The sequence below is a fragment of the Helianthus annuus genome, chromosome 4, assembly GCF_002127325.2.
Source record: "Helianthus annuus cultivar XRQ/B chromosome 4, HanXRQr2.0-SUNRISE, whole genome shotgun sequence".
NCBI lineage: Eukaryota > Viridiplantae > Streptophyta > Magnoliopsida > Asterales > Asteraceae > Helianthus > Helianthus annuus.
Genome location: NC_035436.2, coordinates 110,611,170 through 110,621,452, shown reverse-complemented (window position 1 = coordinate 110,621,452; position 10,283 = coordinate 110,611,170).

The window sequence follows — 10,283 nt, the reverse complement described above, 5'->3', positions numbered from 1 at the left end:
ATGAACTCCCGAGTATCTTATGGGCTCACAGGACCAGCCCAAAGACAAGTAACGGCGAGACACCCTTCGGCTTGGTCTATGGCTCGGAGGCAGTAATCCCCGCTGAAGTAGGTCTCCCTTCACCCCGAATACTGGCTATCAACAAAATAGACAATGAGGTTGAACGCAGGGTTGACTTGGACCTTCTAGAGGAAAGGCGTGAAAACGCAGCAATCAACGAAGCCAAGTACAAAACCAAACTTGAAAAGTATTACAATGCACGTGTTCGCATTTGTACCTTCAACCCAATAGACTACGTCCTTCGCGACAATGAAGCATCTAACGTAGAACGCCCAGGGAAACTTGCCCACAAGTGGGAAGGACCCTACCTCATCCAAGAGGTCCTGGGCAAAGGCGCGTACAAACTACAAACGTTAGAAGGCGAACCTATTGCATGCACTTGGAATGCACAACAGCTTCGACGCTGTTACATGTAAGCCATGTTTTTATATTTTCCATGTAACCTATCGGGCCGCAGACCATTTGCAAATAAATAAGTGAACAATTCAATTCAATATTGTTTATTTCCTTCTATTACAAATGCGTGTTCCACTTTGCGGTATCTGCAAAAACATATTGGCAAAATCTTCATTCGCGATACCCACACAAAGTGGTGACCACACACAAATATTGTAATAGGCCAGCAAAGGCAAAACATTAAGTGTCTACGCTTTACAACCAACAGAGTCATCCATATACGCGCTCACACAAAGAAAGTAAAAGAGTTTTTTTTACATACTTTGAGCCACACATACTTGCATATCACCTAGATGTGAAAAAGGCAAATTCAGACTTAATGCTATTCACAATAACATTAACTCATACAAGTTCAAACATGCAAGTAGTAAAAACACTTGTACAACTTGCACAAAACAGTTAAAACTTTATATTCAAAAAATTTCTACACCTACACGGCGCATAAGAGATTTACATAAAAGTTTCTAACATTTACATCAAGGAAACAAAAAAGGGCACGCAGGCTAACCTAGTCCTTTTTTGTACCGCTGGGACCCGCATCGCCCTTACCATCACCAGCGGTCTCTTCCTCCTCTTCATCATCACTATACAACAACCACAAGCGGTCCACATAGTCTTCCACGTCCAAGCATTTATCAAGTTCTTCAAGGGCGGAAATGGACATGTTGTTGTACGCTGCAAGAGCGGCAGCAAGACGCGCTTCGGTATCTACGCCATGGAACCCGGACCTTTCATCGGTGTATTTGCCTTGAGATAAAACGTTGATATGACTGATGCATCGGTTGTAGCCAGCTTGAAAACCAACCTCCCGCGCGCGCAGCCTAATCTCCTCTACACCAGTTGCGTTCTCAGGTGCGTCAAGGATAGCACTAACAATCTGCAAAATACAAGCAATAAGGTTAGCAAAGGCAAACCTAAAAATATAGCAAAGGAAACAAGTACTTACATGCCCAATACCGTGATCACGCATCCAATCACGATCGGCCTTAAGCTGATCGAATGAAGAAACAAGGCTATCTCTAGCCTCGGCAGCCTCCCTTGCCCGCGCTTTAACTTCGGTCGCGTGGGGAGTGACCTCCGCAAGAATCGTCACATGGTTCTTCACTTCAGCCTTTCAACAACAAAGAAAACAAGTATAAACATACTCAATCATACTTGTGAAACAAAGGTACAAGTTCAACAGCAAAAACAACTCATACTTGGAGGCCCTCAACAGTTTTGTTCAAATTGGTACGGTCCGCATTTGCCTCTTCAAGAGCCTTGGCAGCACGGGCCTCCGCCTCCTTGGCCTCTCCGGCAACCGCGTCAGCTGCGGCCTTCTCCTTGACCAAAGCAGCATTCGCTGCCTTGACATTAGTCAGCTCCTGGCGAACACGAAACAACGTTTCATTCTGTTTGGCCCAAGATTCTTTCCAAGTCTTGCGCTCATCAGAAAGTGATTCTTTCCAACTCTTGCGCTCATCAGAAAGAAACTTGGCGAGAGTACGAACCTGTTTAAGACCAGCAGTTGCAGCCCACTCCTCGGTCTACTTATACTACTCAAAAGCAGCCTTCTCCCTTTTAAGCTGCTCCGCACCCTCCCGAGCAGCATTCACCAACGCTTCGGCCTCAGTCCGCAAGCGAGCACTTTCCTCCTCCTTGCGCCTCAACACCTTGTAGTCTTCAATAATAGCATTCGCCATTATCGAACTCCCCACAAGCATGGAGGAGAGTTGGTTGATCCGGAGCTCATGGGGCAAAGCGCGGGCCCGATTAATTTCAAACGGGGTGCCCAAACCACCCAAAATCTCCTTACAAGCAGCAGGATCACTTGAAATATTATTCCCTTGCATAATGCTCTAAGGGGACGATGATAGTTCACAGCCCGGTCTTCCGTATAGGTACGGTAGTAGTACTCCAATTCAGACTCTTCTGGCAGAATTGGAGGACCTTCAAAACCCGCACCCCCAGAAGCGGAACCGGAAGTCTTCTCGGCACTAGGGGATTTTTTCTTCTCAACATCAGCAAACTTCAGGTTCAGATCATCAGTGTCCTATGGGGAGATCAGATTATCATGGGAATCCACCGTATCAAAGATCTGAGCCGCGGGTTTCTTCCCAGTACCCTCTGTCTGCACCGAAGGTTCTGTAACCACTTTGGCAGAGGGGTTTATTGTAAACCCTTTGTCCACCCCCGCATCCGCAGCCGCGTCATGCGTAGGGGAAGGAGTATCAAACAAGGAGAAACCTTCATCTTGCGGTTCTACAAACAAAACAAAAATAACTATCAATTACAGGCCTAATGAAAAACACTTGTAAGGTTATGAATCACTTACCAGCCTCAACCGCAGGCTTCTTCTGGGAGACAACAGTTGTCCGTTTCGTTTGTAACCGCGGACGCTTCTTCTCACCGGCACCAGCAGCTTTCTCCTCCGGTTTTCTCTTCCTCTTCTCATCAGTAGGCTTGTAACCCGCAAAGGATCCACCTGCAGCCGCACCACCACCTGGAACACCCAAACCCTCAAGGGTGTCAGACACTGCCACGTAATCGGTGTATCTGTGGAAACGAGAACAAGATATACCTGCCCCCTGCGGCACCAAAGGAGGAACATCAACAGCCTCAGGTTTTTTCTTGTGGTGACCCCCCACTGTTTTCTCCACATGCTTCTTCTCTACATGCTTCTTGGGGACACCTTTCACCTCAAAATCACCCAGGGACCCAAGATTAACTGCGTTTAAATCATCAAACAAGCAAGTCAGAAAGGTGAACTCTACAAAGCAAGTAAGAAGATTATAGACTATACCTTTGGCTTGCGGCATGTGTGCTTTCAATCCCTCGCGATCAGGGATGCGGAAGTTGTCGCGAATGGTCAAGTTAAAACCTTCTTCACCTTCCGCACACCAAAGTATTTCAACCTTGCCCGTGAAGTTCGGATCCAATATCCTCCACAGGGCAGCGTCCTCTGATAGTACACTTACAAATCAGGGCATGTTTGGCTAAGCTTTTCAAAACAACTTATTGGCTTATTGACTTATCAAAAAGCCAATAAGTTGTTTTTGTGTTTGGCTAAGCCAAAAGTCCTTTTAGAAATGGCTTTTTGCAAAGAAGAAAAAGGAGGTTTCAAGAAGTCACAATATTGTGACTTTTTGGCCAGCTTTTAACTTTTCAAACTACAAATTACCAATATACCCCTTCTTTACCCCCTTATATCTAAAAGAATGCCCATTTTAGTCATTTTACATCAATAAGCTAATCCAAACACTTTTTTAAAAACTCCTTTTCAAAAAGTCCTTTTCCCAAAAGTCCTTTTTAACTATAATAAGCTTAGCCAAACATGCCCTCAGTAATACACAAGGAAGTAAGAAAACCGTACAAGAGTAAAAATACTTACCACCACTCTTCTCCCACAAAACAGGCCTTGCTTTCCTATCAGGCCTGGTCAACATCATCCGCAACACCCACAACTGCGAATTGTCCAACTTCTTGAACTCAATGGTCCGCAACCTGGGGAACCACTCCACCGTCTTCGCACTAGGAACCTCAATATCCTCCGCAAGGATCGTCTCGTTCACATTGCGAAAGGTCATCCTCGCAACGATCGCGGCAGCCTTAGCATAAAAGAATCTGGTTTTCCACTTTGTGATACCCTTGGGAGGGGTCATTAGCTTAGGGCTACCATAACGCTGACCAAAAGAAAAGAAACCAGTATTCACAGTCAACTGGTAAAACCGCCGGAAGTTTTTAATAGTAGGCTCCATTCCGAGAGCACGGAAGGTATACTCAAAATTCCGAATCCAGATCATACCAAACGGACTGAGTTGGGAGATATGGAGCTTGTAATACTCCAAAATCTCAGCAACAAACACAGTCAATTGTAACCGAAGGTTACCATCAACGAAGAAATCAGCCCACATGGTGACGTAACCGGCCGGAGCATCGGTACCGGTCTCACCCTCCTGTGGGTGGATAACCCCATACTCTTGGGGCATCCGAATACCGGTCATCAGGGTATCGAACTGACCCTTCGACCACTTCAGCACTTGTAAGCCCCCGCCGGGGCCACCACCTCCTTCTTCATCCTCTTCCGCCGCCACCGGCGAAGAGGGATCTGGGTTTTCACCCTCAGCATTGTGTGGATTAGATGGTTCAGCCATCAGGGAATGTAATAAAGAAGATAGAAGATGAGTTCACAAGAAACTCAAACACCTCACCGGAAAATCAAACGAATGATCGGAGAAGACGAAGGAGTTCTCTCTTTCTTTTACCGGAAAATTTTTGAAATTTCGAGCAAGTGAGGGGAAACCACAAACGGTTTCCCCTTATATACCCATCGCAATTAATGCAATGCAGTAACCGAATCATCACGTTTGAAAAGGGCGAGTTATGCAACGACACGTGTTCAGCGACGGTTCCACTAACGGTTACCACGTGCGAGTGGCCGCCCACGCGCCTGACAAAAGCGACTTTTACACTCCTGCTACAGTGCATTTATGACCTTGGGCAGTGCAAACGTCCTTTCGCTTCAGCACATGCGAGGAAATCCTACAAACTTTCACCAACTCACACGTGCGTTCAGCCACGTATGCAACAAAAAAGCGACAACGTTATCCAAATATAAGTGGCATGCGGTTTCTCTGGTATACCGCACCATAACCCATAACGCATGTCGTTTTTTACATACCCCTCAAAAAAGGCAAATATATATATCTCTACATTATGTAAAGAGGTATAACTAATATCCTCATATACCCACGAGCACACGTGGAATATGCGGAGATGACACACACGAGCCCGCACAGGTGTGTCAGAACCAGCATTGTTCTTTAGACTGCGAAAACCGCTTCTCAGGACGAAGCAAACCGCACTCCTTCAGGCATTTTCAAGCTTCAAATCCCTCGTGTCCGGTTCACAACCACAGAGGGTGCACAAACAGCTTCTCATTAGGGAAAAGGATAAGTATGATGCGCGACCGCACATCAGCAACCCTGACTCCTGATCCTTCAAGAGCTACATCCAAGCAAAACACTCTTTTAAAGCGAGTCTTTTGTTAAAAAACCGCAGACACTTATGAGTCACTGCGGTCACACCTCCAGCTCCGCGAATGGTAGCTACGGAAGAGCCACGACTAAGTCATCACACAGATGAACGAAGCTACTTCAAGGAAATCTGCTTCTCTTTGAAGCATGAAGGAAAGTGGCTACAGAACAAGTGCGGACGAGATTTCCAATCATCTAAGGAGATCTCGTTGAGCAACAAGCGAAGGAATAGTGGTAACAAGTCTGCTTATGACTTTGTTTGCTCACTTATGAGCTGGATAGAATAAACAATGGTGGGCACAGCCATGCCTATGACCATGTTTATTTGACCATTATTCAGATTCACATTGTTCGACCAAACATGGCCAACAATGACACAAGTACCTAACATTGTTCGGCCAAATATGGCCAGCAACGTAAAGGAACGAGGTAACCGCAAAGGACGTGCGGTTATTTGAGAGCTAATTGGAAGAACATGAACACCCCACAAAGTAGGGATCTTCATTACATGTCCAATTGCTGAACATAGAGCTTGAGCAAAGGCACTTACAGCATTGCATCAGCTACCGCAGAGGTTACAACTAGATTTGCGACCGCAGACATCTTCCGTCACCGTCACAAAGGTTGGTTTGAAGCCTGCTGACATCTTCAGTCACTATCTCAGAGGTTGGTTCGACATACCAACAGGTGGCAACCAACCCTGATGACATCAGGAAAAGGTAGACCATACTACCAGATCAAAACCCTAGGCTGAGAATTTCGCATCAGACGAAACTTGCTCACCGGTACGGAAGAGACGTCACATGACTCTACTGGATCCCGACTTGATTTTCTAGAAGCAGGAGCCATCTACATGGCCTAGAATCTTCTCCAAACTACGAGCTACCTTCTAGACACCATAGTCCAGTACTCCTCCCACATGCAACTTGCATAAAGGAGCAACACTAGACTGTGGGGACTTGAAGGGGTATGGTCCCAGATCTCGCGTCCGCACGACCGCGAGTAACCATTACCCTTATCAAAAACCTCCACCAGCAAGAACGTATCTGTGTCCGTGCGGGCATGCACGAACACAGATGTCGAATCCAATCTGTCAAGAGATGGGAAAATAAAGATAGGCATAAGCGATGCGGCCTGGCACCGCATCCTATGAATATCTCCTTACCTGGTGTATGAAAATGGGTGTACACATAGCGATGTGGCCTCGCACCGCATCCTGTGAACGTTTTCATCAATACAAGGGATCTGGACAACAACAACAGTCACCACAAGTGGCGATGCGGCCTCGCACCGCATCCCGCAAACTTAGCCAGAGTGAGAACGCGGAAACAACGGTAGTTACCGCAGGCAGCGACGCGGCGCGGCACCGCATCCTGCCCACGAGGCAAGTGGGACTGACATCGCAGAGCAAGTGGCACCAATGAGAGTCGCCTGTTAGCCCATACATAAGCAACAGACTGACACCGCAGTAAGACGTGGCTTCATCTCCACAGCCGACAAGCCTGACACACCTGCATAAGGGCGGCGCGTCGTCAGTCTGTCAACTCAACCAACCTCCTTCACTCCTCGGCTATAAATACCCACCCCAAACCAGGTTTGAGGTATCTCTTCACAACTCTCTCACTACTACTACTATCACACTTTGCTTCCCAAGCAAATTACTAATTCTCACGCCGGAGAGTGGTAACAAGGAGCACCCCCCACCCCATCCTCCTTGTTACGAGTCACGGCTTGTTTCCTTGTGCAGGAGATCAACCAGCGGACGATCCGGCCGGCGACCATCGGAAAGAAGGGATTAATCCTACTTGACGAGACCAGTGAATTAACCACCCCTGGTTAACCACTGTTTCATCAAACATCATTCATACAAATCAGAAAGAAATAAGTGAATTATAATAGATTAACAAACAGATTAACATGTATCAAACAAAGATGTAATATCTGATAGTTGTATTCATCCTAATACCATCACCAACACCTCCAAAATCCGCAATATTAAACATCGGCCGGAAAACTGTCATCACTCGGCTGCCTGGAAAATAAAAAACCCATCAACAAAATTAGTCCGACCCAAATCACAAACGGATCCCGCCTCCTTCAAATGTCTAGAATTCATTCCCTCCCAAAATCAGCCTCTAGCTCCACCATAACATGACATGTGGCTCAAATCCATGTCATTTATTATATTATATAGATTAACAAACAGATTAACATGTATCAAACAAAGATGTAATAGCTGATGGTTGTATTCACCCTAATACCATCACCAACACCTCCAAAATCCATAATATTAAACCACCAGCCCGAAAACTGTCACCGCTCGGCTGCCTGGAAAATAAAAAACCCATCAACAAAATTAGTCTGACCCAAATCACAAACACTATACAAAACTCGGAGTTAAGCAGAGAAACAAACCACTATCCAAGGACCATCTAAAAACAACATAACAATAACAAAAAAACTGTTAAGAGGGCGTAGGGAGGGCGATGACTGTAATCACTCTCAGCCCTCTTTATCTACTATTCTCAATTAAAAATGATACATTCTAAACTACCCAAAAATGAAGTAAATCACAAAGTAAATCCATTTTACAATTCTGAATATGAACCATGACTATGCACTAAAAACTATCAATCATAGTTGCAACATACCTTTCCTGATAAAAAGAGAACTTGTAGATAGTATACACAGCACCCCATGAAGACACCCTTTAATCCTTATTCTGCTTTCGTTATATATCTTGTTTCTTTCATAATTGCATTCCAATTTATCCTAAAACATGTCACAATGATGAAAATGCCTAAAAAACTTAAGACAAAAAAATCTTTAATAAACTATTATATTACCTGATTCAGCACGACATAGGCATCATGAACATTTTCGTCACACACATAGTCATCTTGTATACTAACTTCTGCACAACGAAACAAACAACATCGAAACCTGTCGAATTCATTTAAACATATACACCAAAACATATACATTAGGGTTTCTAATATTAACAATAATGCCCAAAATTGAGAAAAATCGGTTAAACTAACATGCAAATATGTGAAATCTTTGTAAAACATAAATCAATCAAAGAATAACATATACAATCAGAGGATGAAATGAATGAAGTGTGAATATGGATTTAAAAGAAATAAATACCGATCGATGAATAATCACAACAATAATCAGACGGTAAATACCCAACACTCCAGCTATAACAACTGGCGCAATCAACTTCGTTACCAACTCAGGCCTCATCACTCCCATGGATTCCATCCAACGCCACCCTCCGTCGTCCCATACGCCGCCCCATACCTACATATGTAACACAATAATCAACGAATTTCATTAATATATAATATATATAATGCCTTGGCCTCTTTTTATGTTAGAGAAAATAAAAAGCTAACCTTTGATAGAATGACTCTTTTGAAGAACTTCGTCGTTCAATATTGTTCCGTAGTTGGATTAGGCTTGCAATTCATGCAGCTCTTTTCTGGGCTGGTTGATTAGGCTGAAAACTGACACAAAAAATAAAGCCAATTAATTACCAATAACGATAATAAGTATTTTTTTTCCTATTAGTGGCTTAACATACACCACAACCCAAAATGATACTTTTCAAAGAATCAACACAAGGAGAACTCGTTTAATAGCAACAAAAAATAGACTAATTAGGACATGGCAGCAATAGTTGTAGCTATGGTGCTCTAGGAGATCATGTGATCAAGAAAGTGGAAGCCAAAATTACATAAAACTCCATACTATGGCATCGCCTAGGTTTTATAATCAAAATTCTACACTTTTGTAATATCACTAACCCTAATCATCAAACAACCAGTTCATATTTCATATGGCTTTGAAATCTTAAGAGTTCTTAATGAAAGAGAAAAATTCAACCAGTTCTACAAAATTGAAGAAAATAAACTCGTTGTTGTCACCATCATGCGTATAACATCAAACGAACTAGCTCGATTTACTAAAAAAAAAAACTATGGAAGCATGTGAACGTTTGTAGTAAAATAGAGAAAGAAATTCAAAGAAATAATTAGAATTTACCTAGTTTGAAGCCTTAGCTTTTCCATAATAAAAAAGCTCCATCATTAGTGCACTGCCAATTAGCATTCTATTCAAGTCAATAAGCTATACACAAACCCTTAATTCAATGACTTATTACAAAGTAAACTCGTGTAAATCTGCAACAAAACTATGAAATACAACATCTATGTTGGCTAATTATAACATTAACATAATCACTTAGACAGAAAAAAGTAATTTATGGGGAAAAAAGAATTTTAATTTTTGAACATTAACAAAAAAAACCTAATTTCTGGAAGAAGAAAAAAAAACCCAAAGTATAAAAATATATATGAAGATTATATTAACAGGTGGCTAGAATGTATACCTCATTTGGGTCAACTAAGGATGTTTCCCATAGTAGGCCTGTCATTCCTTTTATCCCACCTATTACCTTTAGAATTTGTAAAACATATCGGATATTAAGAAATAAAAATGGTTTTTACTAAACAGTCCCGTAAACTTACTTTCAAACCCGATAATTTGGCGACGATAAAAGTCAATAACTCGTATAATAACTCGTATGTGAGACCCACTCTTCACATTCCACATTCCACATTCATGTTCTTCCTTTTACACACCCTCTCTCCTCTCTCACCTCAACAAACACGCAGATCACAACAATAAACCCCATAAAATTCTTATTCCAATATGTTGCGTCTACCATCCCTTTCCATTAATCCA